At 26.6% G+C, this 13,322-nt stretch overlaps 1 protein-coding gene across 1 annotated transcript in view; it reads left to right on the top strand.

Annotated features, from left to right (window-relative positions):
* The first annotated feature begins 991 nt into the window (after window positions 1–991).
* LOC129960309 (NGFI-A-binding protein 1-like) overlaps window positions 992–13,322 on the top strand; it is a 281,783-nt gene continuing 269,452 nt past the window's right edge. Inside the window, exon 1 of the mRNA XM_056073650.1 lies at window positions 992–1,215. The gene's annotated coding sequence lies outside the window, so the exon portion shown is untranslated. The remainder of the gene's footprint in view (window positions 1,216–13,322) is intronic.

Raw genomic sequence — 13,322 nt, 5'->3', positions numbered from 1 at the left:
CTCACAAAAAAAAAAAAAAAAAAAAAAGATTATAAAAAAAGAAAGAGAAGAAAAATACCACGATTTTTTTTTCTCTCCTTTTTCTTTCAGTGAGGTAGCACTTATTTTTACACGAAAAAAGTTTTCAAAAGAAAGCAACAAAAGACCTTTCATCGAATAAGAGGTAGGAAGAAAAAAAAAAAAAAGGCGAAAGTATATACAGCAAAATCTAAAGAAAAATGGATGAGATGCTCGTAATATTATTGAGAGTTTTGATACGGAAATTATTAGAAATAAGAGATTCTTTAAATTAAGAAAATGTACTCATAAGATAAAAAGAAATAAAGAACGTTTGTATTTCAAATAAAATTATAAGGAAAAAAAGACGAATCAATTCTTATTACATTTGAGAATTCTTCAACGAAAGAAAACAAGACTCCAAGCGACAAGAAACAAATCATCGAAAGCCTTATCGATTTCCAGAAGATAAAGAAAAAGAAAAAACTGCTACATGCAAAAAAAAAATCTAGTTTTCCCCCTTTCTCCAAAATCGATAACTGCGCACTTTAAATGCAGCAAAGAACGCGCAGCCATATTTGACCCGAATGAGATGAACAAAATCCTTAAAAAACTAATGGCATGCGATAGAAAAAAAAAGTGTTTTTTTTTATTTGACAGAAAACTATCGATCTGCAAACAAAAAAAAATATAAATGCTTGTACAAGTATGTTATTATGCCATAAGATTCAACCGAGGTAGAAAAATTCTATAATTCGGATCACCCCTTTCCAAAATTTTCATTAACTAGAGCACCGCTTTATAGGCGGAAGCCTCTTTTCGTATTTTTAGCTGCATGTATCTTTTTCTACATACCCGAAGAGTATTGGCGACGAAGTGGGTGCCTTGGCGATGCTTGGCATCAGTGGTAGGAAGGTGGTGGTGGCAGTGTGCGGTGGCGGGAAGATCGATGCGAAAGAAAGAGTCGGCTCTCATGAGAAGTTGTATTATCGACCGCTTCGTAGAGAGAGAGAGAGCGGATGCTTGGTTTTTGTGTTTTGTTCTTTTTTTCTTCTTTCAAAAAGCCTCGCCTCTTTTTCCACTTGCTGCGGACGGCCATCTTGGATGAGCGACGAGCTGTGTGATCAAAGGGTTAAGGAGAGGAAGATTCGCGTTGTTGTTGACTCTTGTTTGTGGATGCTTCTGCGCAGACTTTTACCCGAGGAACGGGGCCTAAAGGTAGGCTTCTAAATAAAAGAAAATAGAAAAAACATCACCCACATAATTCAAAAAGAGATTTTTTAAAATAAATATTTAAAAAGTTTTTTTTTTTTTTTTTTTTGTTAGAGTGGATAGATTGCTGCGATGGCAATCAGCGCAAAAAATATTGGGGTTTTTTTTCAGAAATTTTAATGAAATTTTTTTTTCATGTGTCAGGATTATTAATTGTGTTAAATCTTCAAGATCACCAAATTAAATTGAGTGAAGATTTTTTTTTTTTTCGTACCCGGTATTACATTCTTGGCCTCAAGATTGAAATCTGCTAATTAAATGCTATTCAAAAAGATGTTTTTTAAGTATAACTTTTATAAGAAAAGTTTTTAGAAGACATAGAATAGGAAAATTTGGTCAAATTTTTCTCGTTAAACTCCTATACCCCTTAATAGGCTTATGTATTTATTTTTTGCATGAAAGTTAAAAATAAATCAGATTTCAACAAACGGAAACAAAGTTTAATTAATTTTATTTAGTATGATTTTATATATTTTAGAATCCGTATTTTTAAGGGAATGGTTACTTTTTAACTAACTTTTTAAAAAAAGATTTCTGAAAAGAAAATTTATAAAAGTTGTAAATGGCATATAAAGAGAGAAGCATAGAAACTTCTTCATTTAGTTTTCTTAAATAATCACTAAGAAAGGAATATGTGCAAATTATATTTGATATGACTTGCAGCAGAATAAATCAATTTGAATAAACAAGATAAGGTACTGAAAACAATTATGTATTTACATGCGTTTTCTGATTTTTCCATCACAAAAAAATTAACATAATTGTTAAATCAAGAATATTCTCCCTTTCATTAACAGTTATTCCTCCAAATAGTCAGATATTATCTATATTTTGAAAAAAAAATGTAAGCGAGGAAGTTGATGATTTAATTATTTTCATAATGTATTTTTTTATCTGATTATAGCTTATAATATTAGATTCCCATTAAGAAAAAATGTTCAGGATTATTTCACATTACTTATTTATAAATTAGAATGAAATGCTTTCCCTTTTTCAAAAAAATGAGGGAAATTGATCCGTCATTTTAGAAAAGTTAATAATTTTTATGTCAACATATAAACAGAATACCATTAGGTACAATCATACTAAATTATATTGTCTGTTATTAATATACCACAGGATACATTCAACATTCAAAGATATATCGCATACGAAAAGTTATAAACAGTTACTTTTAAAATATGCTATTTTAGCGAAGTGATTAAAATGAGATAATATAAACTTCGTAAATATTTATCATCTAAAATTTAAGATGAATTAAAATGCTCTTTTTTACAACAAATTTTGTAAGACAAGATAATTTTGACAAACGTTTATTATTGGAATAAAATTACATTCTCTTAACAGTTTAGAATATAACAAAAAGTTTTTTTTATAAATTCTGCACTTTTTTTTTCCTTGCTGACCTTCAGGAAAATTCAAAGTGTTAAAAAAATTCAAAAATCTCCTGTGAAGAAACAAAAATATATTAGTCATAATTTGTTCTTTCGTCATTGGTCCATAATAAAAACTTTATGCTTGAAAATTTTGAAATATTTGCAGAAAGATATTCTTTGTAAAAGGGAAAAAATTCTGTTTTTACTTTCATAAGGAAAAAATTTGTCATAAAATTTAGAAAATTGCAATCTTATTTCATGCAAATAGAGCGATTATCACTAATTAAACTATTTATTTCACATAAAATTATCCATATTAAACATAAAATTTTTCTGAGTATTTTACTCTTTGAAAATTGCAGAAAATTTCCATCTTTTCTCATGCAAATAGAGGAATAATCACTTATTAAATTATTTTTTTCTACATAAAATTATCCTTATTAAACATAAAATTTAATGTCTGAGTTTTTAACTATTTGAAGTTATTATGAAATAGTATTCTCTTAATCGAGATTCCACACCAAAGCATTATTTACTTCAAGGAAAATATGCTACCTATAATGAAATGTGTTTAAAGCCATTAAAAATTGAATCGAGTAATAAAATAACAGTAGAGCATTTTTAAACTTGTAAACACCCATTTGGTTTTAAAATGTGAAAGTAATATATTCGAATGCGTGTCTTGGTTTTACTAATCATTTAAAATTAACTTTCAAATAAATCAGAATTTTCTAAATGATATAAATTTAATTTGTAAAGGCTTTATAAAGTAGCATTGCTATCTATACTCTTTGTAAAATTCTGATGAACTGAGGAAGCCTGGTAATAAGATTATTAACTGGACTTTTCTTAATGATTGCTTTTAGGTTCCAAAGAATTCAATTTTCAAAGAAGTTTCAAAAATAATTAGCTCCATTAGCTATTGAAAATTGGTATCACAATAGAGCAATTACCTATTATGTTAAATTAATTTTCAACCTTTTTGAAAAACTTGCTTACAATTAGACTATTTAATGGAATTGCTCTTGTTAGTTACTGATGGAAATTTCAAGAAAAATATAGAACAAATTGGAAATTTTAAGCGAAAATTATTATGTACTTTTTTAAATGCTCTAAAATAATAAGATGAATCTTTTTTAATTTTTCATAATTCTTATTGCAAATGTCTTCAGTTTTCTTTTATTATTGGGCATTTCAGGTTCAGTGTTATTCCACAATTATTAGGTAAAATAATAATTGGGACAGAAACTTATATGTAGATATTCAGAAAATGTGTAGATATCAGATTCTGAAAATCTGCTGTTATTTACAATTATAGATATTCAGGAAATAACGGATTAAAACCTTTAAAAATAAATTTAATTTTAAAATGTGCTTAGTTTTAATTTTGATTAACTACTTCTACACGTGTTATTATGAAATGTCCAGCATAAGTTTAACTGTGATTGTCTTTAGCCTGGCTATTTAAGGCATTTCAGAGCTAAATAAAACTATCATAAATATTCATCTTATTTGTAATTTTAAAATTTTATAAACTATTAAAAGGTTATTACATTATTATTCGTTTTAGATCAGGGTTAGAGAAATACAGAAAAGACTATTTTGCCGGAAAAAAGCTATTGTAACAGTTCCTCTTTTTGAGCTTTATACACACGTTGCCTTTAATATGCTTTGGAAAAGTACATGCCCAAAGAATATTAAGTTCAAAAGGCAAAATAAATATTTGAATAAAAGACTAAGATTAATATTTATTGCAACAAGTAAGCGTTTAATTTAAATTAAAAAATAATCATCTCACTTTATTAAAAAGCAGATTAATAATTTTTCATTTTAACATAAATTTTAAAATTGTATTTCAAATTAAGATGGGAGAAATAAATATTATCATATTATCAAGCACGCTTTTTTGAGTGCTTTTAAGTCGCAATAAGATCAAGAAAATAATTATAATAGAAAGCCTGCAATATCTAAACATGTTCTCATTCTGTGATATGGGGGAATTAATATATAGATGAAATAATAAAATCTTTTCCGATAAACTACACACTAGAATTTAAATAATTTCTGATGAAAGAAACTTTGATTATCATGAACATGGTTTGAAATTATACTTTAAATATTATGTCAATATCATGACTACATTCATTTGCTCAATAAAAAAATAATTTGTGAACAGAATTGAGTGTTGAAAATTGAATTTTTTAAGCCTTTCTAACAATGGAAATTTTAATTTCGAAATTTGTTTTTCATTCTATGTTAATCCATGTTTGATTCATCTTTAACATATCGGCATGTTACTGGATGATAATTCAAACATTATAAAGCATATGGAAGGAGGTATATGTAAGCGTTTCTGTTTTAGGTTTTTAACGTAACAACTTACAATAAACTTTGTATGCTTATAGGTATAATTAATAAAAAAAACTCATTTCATGCAATTATGCAATTATTTAGTAATGTTTTATTATTTAACTAAATTAACTTTTATTATTTATTATTATTAATTCTTTCAACTAAAATGATTTTTGACTTTAAGAATATTTATACTTGCTGTGTTTGAATTATTTTGTATTAAAACAATAATTCAAATTTGTTTAGAAAAAATTTTTTGCAGCTAAACATCAATCAATTTAGCACATCAACTTCTTTCAGCTCAAACATTCATCCACCCTAACATTGTGCATCTAAATATAATTATTATATTTAGATTAATTTTACATACAAGTAAACATACAAATAGCACAATTTTTACGTTGTTATCAAGACGAATGACGTTGATCCATTGTCATCCAATTTGCACAAAATTTGAAAGCTAAATATTAAATGCAAGGAATATAACAATATTTTTTAAATTTTGCTTTGAAAAAAATATAGAAACTGTGTTTAGATCATGACTTTTTTAATAACGGGTCGAGATTCTAAATGGAATCGAACTATTGAAATTTGTACACAAGATTTTTATTAAATATTTGAAGAATTCATTGATCAATATTATTATCATTATCATTTTTTGCATTAGTTAGTGAAAATATTGCTGGCATTTATTTTCAAAGGTATCATTCGTGCTAAGTTAAAATAAAGCTAATCAAATTCGCATCAAGTTATAGCCAATTAATTAAGAATTTGGGGTTCTATTTCAATTGCCGTCGCAAATTTTCTATACATACATGAATTATATTAATTTTTAAAGTGATTGAAAATTAAATTCATAATCAATTTTTTTAAAAAGATTAGAGGTTTTTTAACTATATGAAATTAGAGATTCAAGGTTAATCATGGTCCAATAACTCATGTTGAGACTCAGCACTGTCTGGCTTTTTAATGCAGAAACAAAATATTCTCATTAATATGGAGCAGTTTTGTGGTTTTAATAATTGATAATGTGCTGTCGAATAGTAAATGTGCCAAAAATAATTTATAAAATTATATTTATTAATTAATATTTTATTTTCGTATCGTCAAATTATTTCCTTATATTAAAGATGGTCAAGAACGAAAAAAAAACCTTTTTGTTGATGATATCTTGATACCTAGCGAAAAGAAGCAGTTTGGTGTTAACAAAGTATTGTATAGACTTGCAAAAATCCTTCAGATCAAGTTTGAATACATAATCTTATTCCATCAAATATGTATTTAAAAAAAACGTAAAAGTATCTTAAAATGCCCAATTTTGCTTGTGAGGGTGTAAATATTTTATATCTTATATTTTATTTTTTAAATTTTATATTAATTTAATATTTTATATTTTATAATTGAGAGTGTAAATATTTAAAATCTTTCAGATCAAGTTTGAATACATAATCTCATTTCAATCAAATATGTATAAAAAAAACCGTAAAAGCATCTTAAAATGCCCAATTTTGCGTGTGAGAGTGTAAATATTTTATTTTTACAGCATGAGAAAAACATAAATATTATTGTTGTAAGACAAATTATAGACATAATGAATCCTTTTCAAAAATTTTAATTTATAATTTCTATCAATCTCTCATTTTCAGGCTCATTTCTCGGAAAATCAATTTCAAACCAAGAAAATTTGTGTCTGGATTTTTCAATGTTTCTGTAAGGAAACTGGTGAATATCTAACAAAGAAAAGTCGTGAAGACATATACTACAAATTATAAGACTTATTTTGAAAGATTTTCTTCTATTACAGACAATTATTTGATGACTCAGGAAAGTCAAGTTCACTTTCAAGTTTAGATTATGCAAATTTACCCATCATATATTTAAATAAATCTAATTGATTGTAAAATTGCTCATATCCTTGACCTTTTCTAAAATAATAATTTCTTGTGCGTATGTTCTTTTTATTTTTAACAGTTGTTCTCCAAAATAAAAAGGATTTAAAGAAAAACTAAGTTTTAATTGCAGAATGTTAAAGAAATTTTAGTTCTATTTTCTCATATCATATATGTTTTGCAGTTCTCAAGAACTGTATTAAGACAGTGATATACAAAGCAAGCGTAAGTCAAATGAACATAAGCAGCTTAAATATGAGTAAGTCATTTATAGCTAAAAATTCACTTGCTATTTCTACAATTTCATCTGATAATATTTTTTGAAATGTCTGAATTTGAGAAACTAAAAAGGCTTTATTTACTAATATAAACATGCATTCATCATGTTAAATAATTTTAAAATAATGAATTCTATCTGAAGATTTAAGTCTCCTTGTCCATTAATCAAGCTTGATAATACTTCCTATTAAAAACGTTTAATAACAAAATTTTTGTTCTCATTAAAAAACATCTGTCTTAAAGACGCTTGAATTAAATGCATTTGAACTGAATTTTGAGAGAATGTTATTGATATTGGAAGGAAAACCGTAATGTAATCATTTATCACATCAACGTTAATTAAATATATATAATAAAAGTCGTCACACAGTAGTTGAAAGATAGAAAATAATTATATTGTACATAATGAGAAGATAAAATGCTTTATCATTAACAAGTGACAACCATTTTCTATAAATATTAATCAAGTCAAGACGCCAGATTCCTGACTGAAGTAGCACTTGCATTAGTTGATTCAGCTGGTAGGAAAAACACGTAGAAGATGACTCGGAAATAATATTACCTAACAAATGAAGAATTCAAACTTTGTTGTTTCTGAATTCTTACACCTATTATGTTATATAGAAGTTAAATCTGCCGCTTGGCTTTCTATTTCGATGAGATGTGCATTTAATATACGTTTAAGAATTGAAAATCCATCTTAAAAAATCTTAGGAATATCAGTTTATATTAGAATTGTATTTAATAATTATTTATGCCAAGCAAACTGCAGGATCGTGAGCATATGTATAAAAGTTTTTTAAAAAATTATATTTATTAATATCTATTAAATTACAACTTTTTCTCAAATTAAAAGTAATTGCGATTTAAGCAAATTATCATAATAAAATATCGTAATAAAAAAAAGAAGTTTCATATATCTTGCATTACATAGCTTCATTCATACAAAGAATGAAACAGAATTTTATCTATTTCAGAAATCAAATTTAATATCACCGCTCAACGCCTTTTATATCATTCTAAGCATTTTTTCGTACATTTATTTTATGATTATTCATTAAGTAAACTTCATTGGCGGGTAATAGAGATGCTATTTTGTACACATATTTTTAAAATTACTTCACAGTTTCTATTTTCATCTATTAATTGCAATTTAAAGATGTTAATAACTCTTCCTTCTAAAAGTTACAAAAATAACATCTTCATTTAATAATTACATGCATTAAAGTATTCATGACTAATTGAATCTTATTTTAAACCATTTTTATACTAAGCAATAGTTTTTCAATCTCTATTGAATTAAAACTATCATCAGATACTTTTTATAGTCATTAGTCAAATTTAAACATTTCGATTCACCCGCTTAATTTCTTTCTACTTTTTCCTTTGGTGACAGCAAATATTTCTTAATCCTTCATTCATTTCAGCCATTAAGCAGTCGCATCGTTAGAGATGTTATTACCCAATGTATAAATTGATTGATCGGCTTCCTGTTGCATTTCAAACGAAACATGTCTTATCTGATAAACGACTTAACAACTAATTCATCACTCTTGTAGTATTTCCTAAATCACTGAGCATTTCCAAGAAAAAAAGATATGTAAATAATTAAAGTATTTTTATTAACAAGCGCATTTATCCCATTTCAACACCAACACGATCATCTTATTCATGAAAGAGCCCCGAACCTTTGACCCTTGTTCACCCCCTTTGTTCCAAGAGGGTATGGAAACCTCTTAATTGCAACCTAACAATCGTCGGAGCCTCCAATCAAGAGGAGCAAAGCATTTCACCAATATCCTTTTACAACTCGAGGAGGCTAAGTGTTCGTGTCTTCGCAATGCTTTAATTGCGGTGTCATCATCCTATCTGGTAACTGTCAAGCATCCACGTGGAGGAAGAATCACCTCGCTGATTGGATGTCTCTCTGTAGATCATCTCTAAGTGCGCTTTTTGAAAAGCTTCAAGAGTATCAAATAGGAAAGAGACCGACTGCGCTCTTTCAGGAGTAAGAAATGTTCTTTCAAGAATTAATTCTTTGGCGCGTAAAGATGAAACGTTTCGCCTACTGTTAAAAAACGGTGTAGTTAGTGTTGTTGCAGTGAAGTGGTTTATGAAAAACTTTTTCCACGTAAAAGGGATAAAAGAGGAGTTTCGAAAACTAAATGAAATGAAGAATTGTTTAAATAAAAAAAATTGAATACGTGAAGTTTTATATGATTGCAAAGTAAAACCGAAAATTGCCAATTATAAACAAAATAAGGCTTCAAAGATGTTCAGTTTTGTTGATTTTATGCATTAGGGCTTCGTTACCATGATATGAAATAACTAGAAAAATAAATTTTGGTTTTCGGAAACTTAAAAGAATGTGTTTAAATTACTTTCAGCTAGATGTCTAAGTGTTCATGTCGTCGCAATACTTTGATTGTGATGTCTATATCCTATTCTGCAGCAGTGTTTATATTATGTTTAAAATGCAATTGAAAAAACATTTATCCTAAATAAAAGCAAAATATAATTCTATATTAATGTCCAAGCTGTTTGAATTCATTTCTTCACAAAATATCAATCAAAATTCACATGGTGAAAAAATGCCGTGGCTAACCAGAGGTCTTTAAATAAATCCATCTCCACGTGTGTATTTTGAAATTATTCAAGGATATTAAATAGGGAAGAAAATAACTGATATATTTAATGAATGAGCAATGTTCATTCAAAAATGAAATCGCTGTACATAACAATTTTCTGTACTGTTTAAAAAACAACGCATTTAGTTGTTAACTTAATTTAGTAAAAAACAATATAAAAGTGACCTTTGAAAAATGTTTTTAATTTCATGGTTATGATTTGATGCATTAGAAACTGCAAATGAATTTATGAGCATTTTATAGGTCAAAGAACTAAATATGTGCATAGTCGTATTCTTACAACATCCTGTACAGAATATTGCTTGTTACAAACAAACTCAAGATTCGAAGTATCTTCATTTACTAAATTATCAAAATCAAGGTTCAAACTTCTTTATTTACTAGTTGCCACTTCAATCAGCTCACATGAAAACTTTTCGGCAAAAGAAAATAATTGCTGATGTGTTTCAGATAGTTCCTTGAAATGGCTCTTGATAATACCAGAAGTTTATTATTATTATTATCATTATTATTATTATTATTATTGAAGTATTGTGAAATCACTCAAGGATATCTTTATAATGCCGTTTAGCCAAATGTCTTTTATTATAAACAAAATTATGCTTAATATTTCTACAAATATCCAAGCAGTATCATATCAACCTTTTTATTTCCTTCCCCCTTGCCAATCATAAAGAACAGTATTTATTTATAAATGAATGACTATCCCACACAAGTTTCATTGGAAAAAATTTCGAGATCGACAAAATTTACAAAATGTGTGTAATAAATATAGCTAATATTAAATATCAAAACCCTAATACTACTTATCAAAATGTTGCAAATTACAAATGTACTCATAATAAAAGTAATCGTTTGTCTTGATACATTGAAATAATTTTATGCCTAGAAGCAGTTCATGATTATTTTTACTTTTTTTCAATATGATAACACATTCTAGTCAGAAACCAATTTTATCATCATCAACAGATGGCCAAGAAGCCAAATTGTCGGATTTTTATTTAGTTAAAGTTTTGAAGGCTTCGATTAGATTCTGATTAATAATAAGCTGATAAATTAACTGAGAAAACAATTTGCATTCAAAATATTTAATTAAAATTCACTACATTAAATCTGACTTATTTTCAAGGAGCACTTATTAATGCTTGATTCGATAATTCTACTTTCTTTTTATATACTTTTAGAATCTCGAAATATGTTTTCGGTCATGAATAAAACAGCATCCATCCTCTTATACTAAACATTTCGTTACTAGATTTGTGAAAGGTTTATAACAAACTACAAAACATTGCCTATCATGAATAAAAATATCCTAAAAACTTAAGAAAACCCATTACAGTCATTCATCTTGCTGTTGTTGTTTTTTTCTGAAATTATGAATCATTTATGCATGACTAATTTAAACTTTTTCAATTTGTAACCTAGATTTTAATTAAAAAATTCTTTCTTGATTCTGGCGGTGTTTGTATATAGAGAGAAGAATATGCATATTAATATGTAAAAATTAATTAAATAAAGATTCTTGTTAATCCTTAATGTGTGAATATAAATTATTAATGATAATGATTATTAATGTGATTATAAATTATTAGTGATAATGGAGCCGCCTGCTTCCCATTGTTGATTTGAAAGAAAAAATATATATATAAGCATTTCAAACCTTCAAAATAATTTTGTGCAAAATATTTTAACGCAATCAAAGAATTTTTATAAGCGCTTTTGCATTTCTTCGGATATATATATCATCAGGCGTAGATTAAAAAGACATTGATATATAATTAGATTTCAAAGTCGAAAGCCATTTACAAAAATGCTGAAAATATCTTTACACAATGAAATTATTGGGATCAGAAAAGAATTATTTAAATTATTTATAAATTTTTATGCAAGTATTAACTACAACAAAAGATGCACAACAATTTTCTACAGTTGATATAGCAAGAGGTTTTTTTTGCAATAAAAAATTTCAAAGAAATTATTTTTTAATTATTTAGAGATTAGTTAATTAATGCAATAATTTACAATGAATTATATTAATATCTTCAATAAAAATTAGTGAACTCGAAATATACAAATCTTGGGATATGTATCTTTTTAAATCTGCATCGTTTCTCAAAATTTTGTGATGTAATATTTTAAAACTTTTTAGGTTTAAAATTTTGAAACCTTTATTTATTTTCTTGTTTGTTGATTACTATCCGAGTTTTAAAGAGGCATATTCTTATGAGTTTTTTCGACACTTGCGATAATAAAAAATCTGGCATACCTGTATTTCAAGAAGTTTTGAAACATGCTGATTTTCTATAGATTGCACTTAACTGAATTCTGATATCAGGTTGAGACAATTGGAATCATTTTAGATTATTTCTTCTTCCATAAAATAAGTTATAATCAAAGGCATTCAATTTCTTTATACGGCATTTTGACTGAGGTATTTAAGTACTTTGTTTAGACTTTGTATATATAAATAGGATTATTTTTCTGAAATATTTATTAACAGTGCTTCTGCTGCATAATTCTGCAAATTTCTGTATGTTTATGCTGATATTATTATTAACCTTTTCAATTGGGAGACGAAATTTAGAATTGACTTAACTAATTTTTTGACCAACATTACTCGTATAAAAATTTGTTGTTGTAATGATTTAACAAATAAAATCGGTTTTGCCTGAAAGAATTTGTATTTTGCAAATTATTTGCATTTTTATATTAATTGCAAATAATTTGCATCGGTTTTGTCACAATAAACTTTTCATAGCTAATTTTTTCCCTTTACATGGGAACAATTGACCTGAATAATTATCGAATTAGATATCGTAAATACATTGAACTATATATAACTGAATATTTGGAATAAGCTGATCCAAGATTTTGGCTTTGAATAAAGTGGCAGAAAAGAATATCTCAAAGTTCAGAAGTTGTCAATCTCAGTGCAGAAAATTATGAAAAAAAAGATGAGCATGAAAATTTCCAGAAATTTTACAATTCATTCTCAAGTAAAATGTCATATCATGGAAAACTAAAGATAAAAAAGGTAATAATGTAAAAAAAATCGTCAAGAGTAAAAAGATATATGCAATAAATATGCATATATTATTTAAAATTTTTCTGCCTTTTATGGTTTATTTCTTTGTTATAGAGCATGAAAATTTTGATATGCTGCATATTTCTATGAATGCCGTTTATAATGGCGTTTCATCTACTTTGTACTTCTAAGTAATTTTAATTGGAAATTCTGCAAAATAGAAGAAAGGAGCCTGCAAAAAGATAATGAAATTTGTCTGGAAAATCACGAATCTGAATTATAAATATATATTTCAGTCATGAATTTAAGATAGAGGACGGCATAATGAATTTGGCTCTTTACAAATTAATATTGCGTATTTTCTAGGCTAAATTAATTTTTTTTAACTATTTATCACTGTGAATTTTTTAAAATACTTTTCTTTAATAAATATTAAAGGATCTGAAATGAAATAATTTTGAGAAATAATGCAGATTTTCAACAA

Source organism: Argiope bruennichi, chromosome X2, assembly GCF_947563725.1.
Source record: "Argiope bruennichi chromosome X2, qqArgBrue1.1, whole genome shotgun sequence".
Classification (NCBI taxonomy): Eukaryota; Metazoa; Arthropoda; class Arachnida; order Araneae; family Araneidae; genus Argiope; species Argiope bruennichi.
This window is presented reverse-complemented; position numbering and strand designations above follow the sequence as displayed.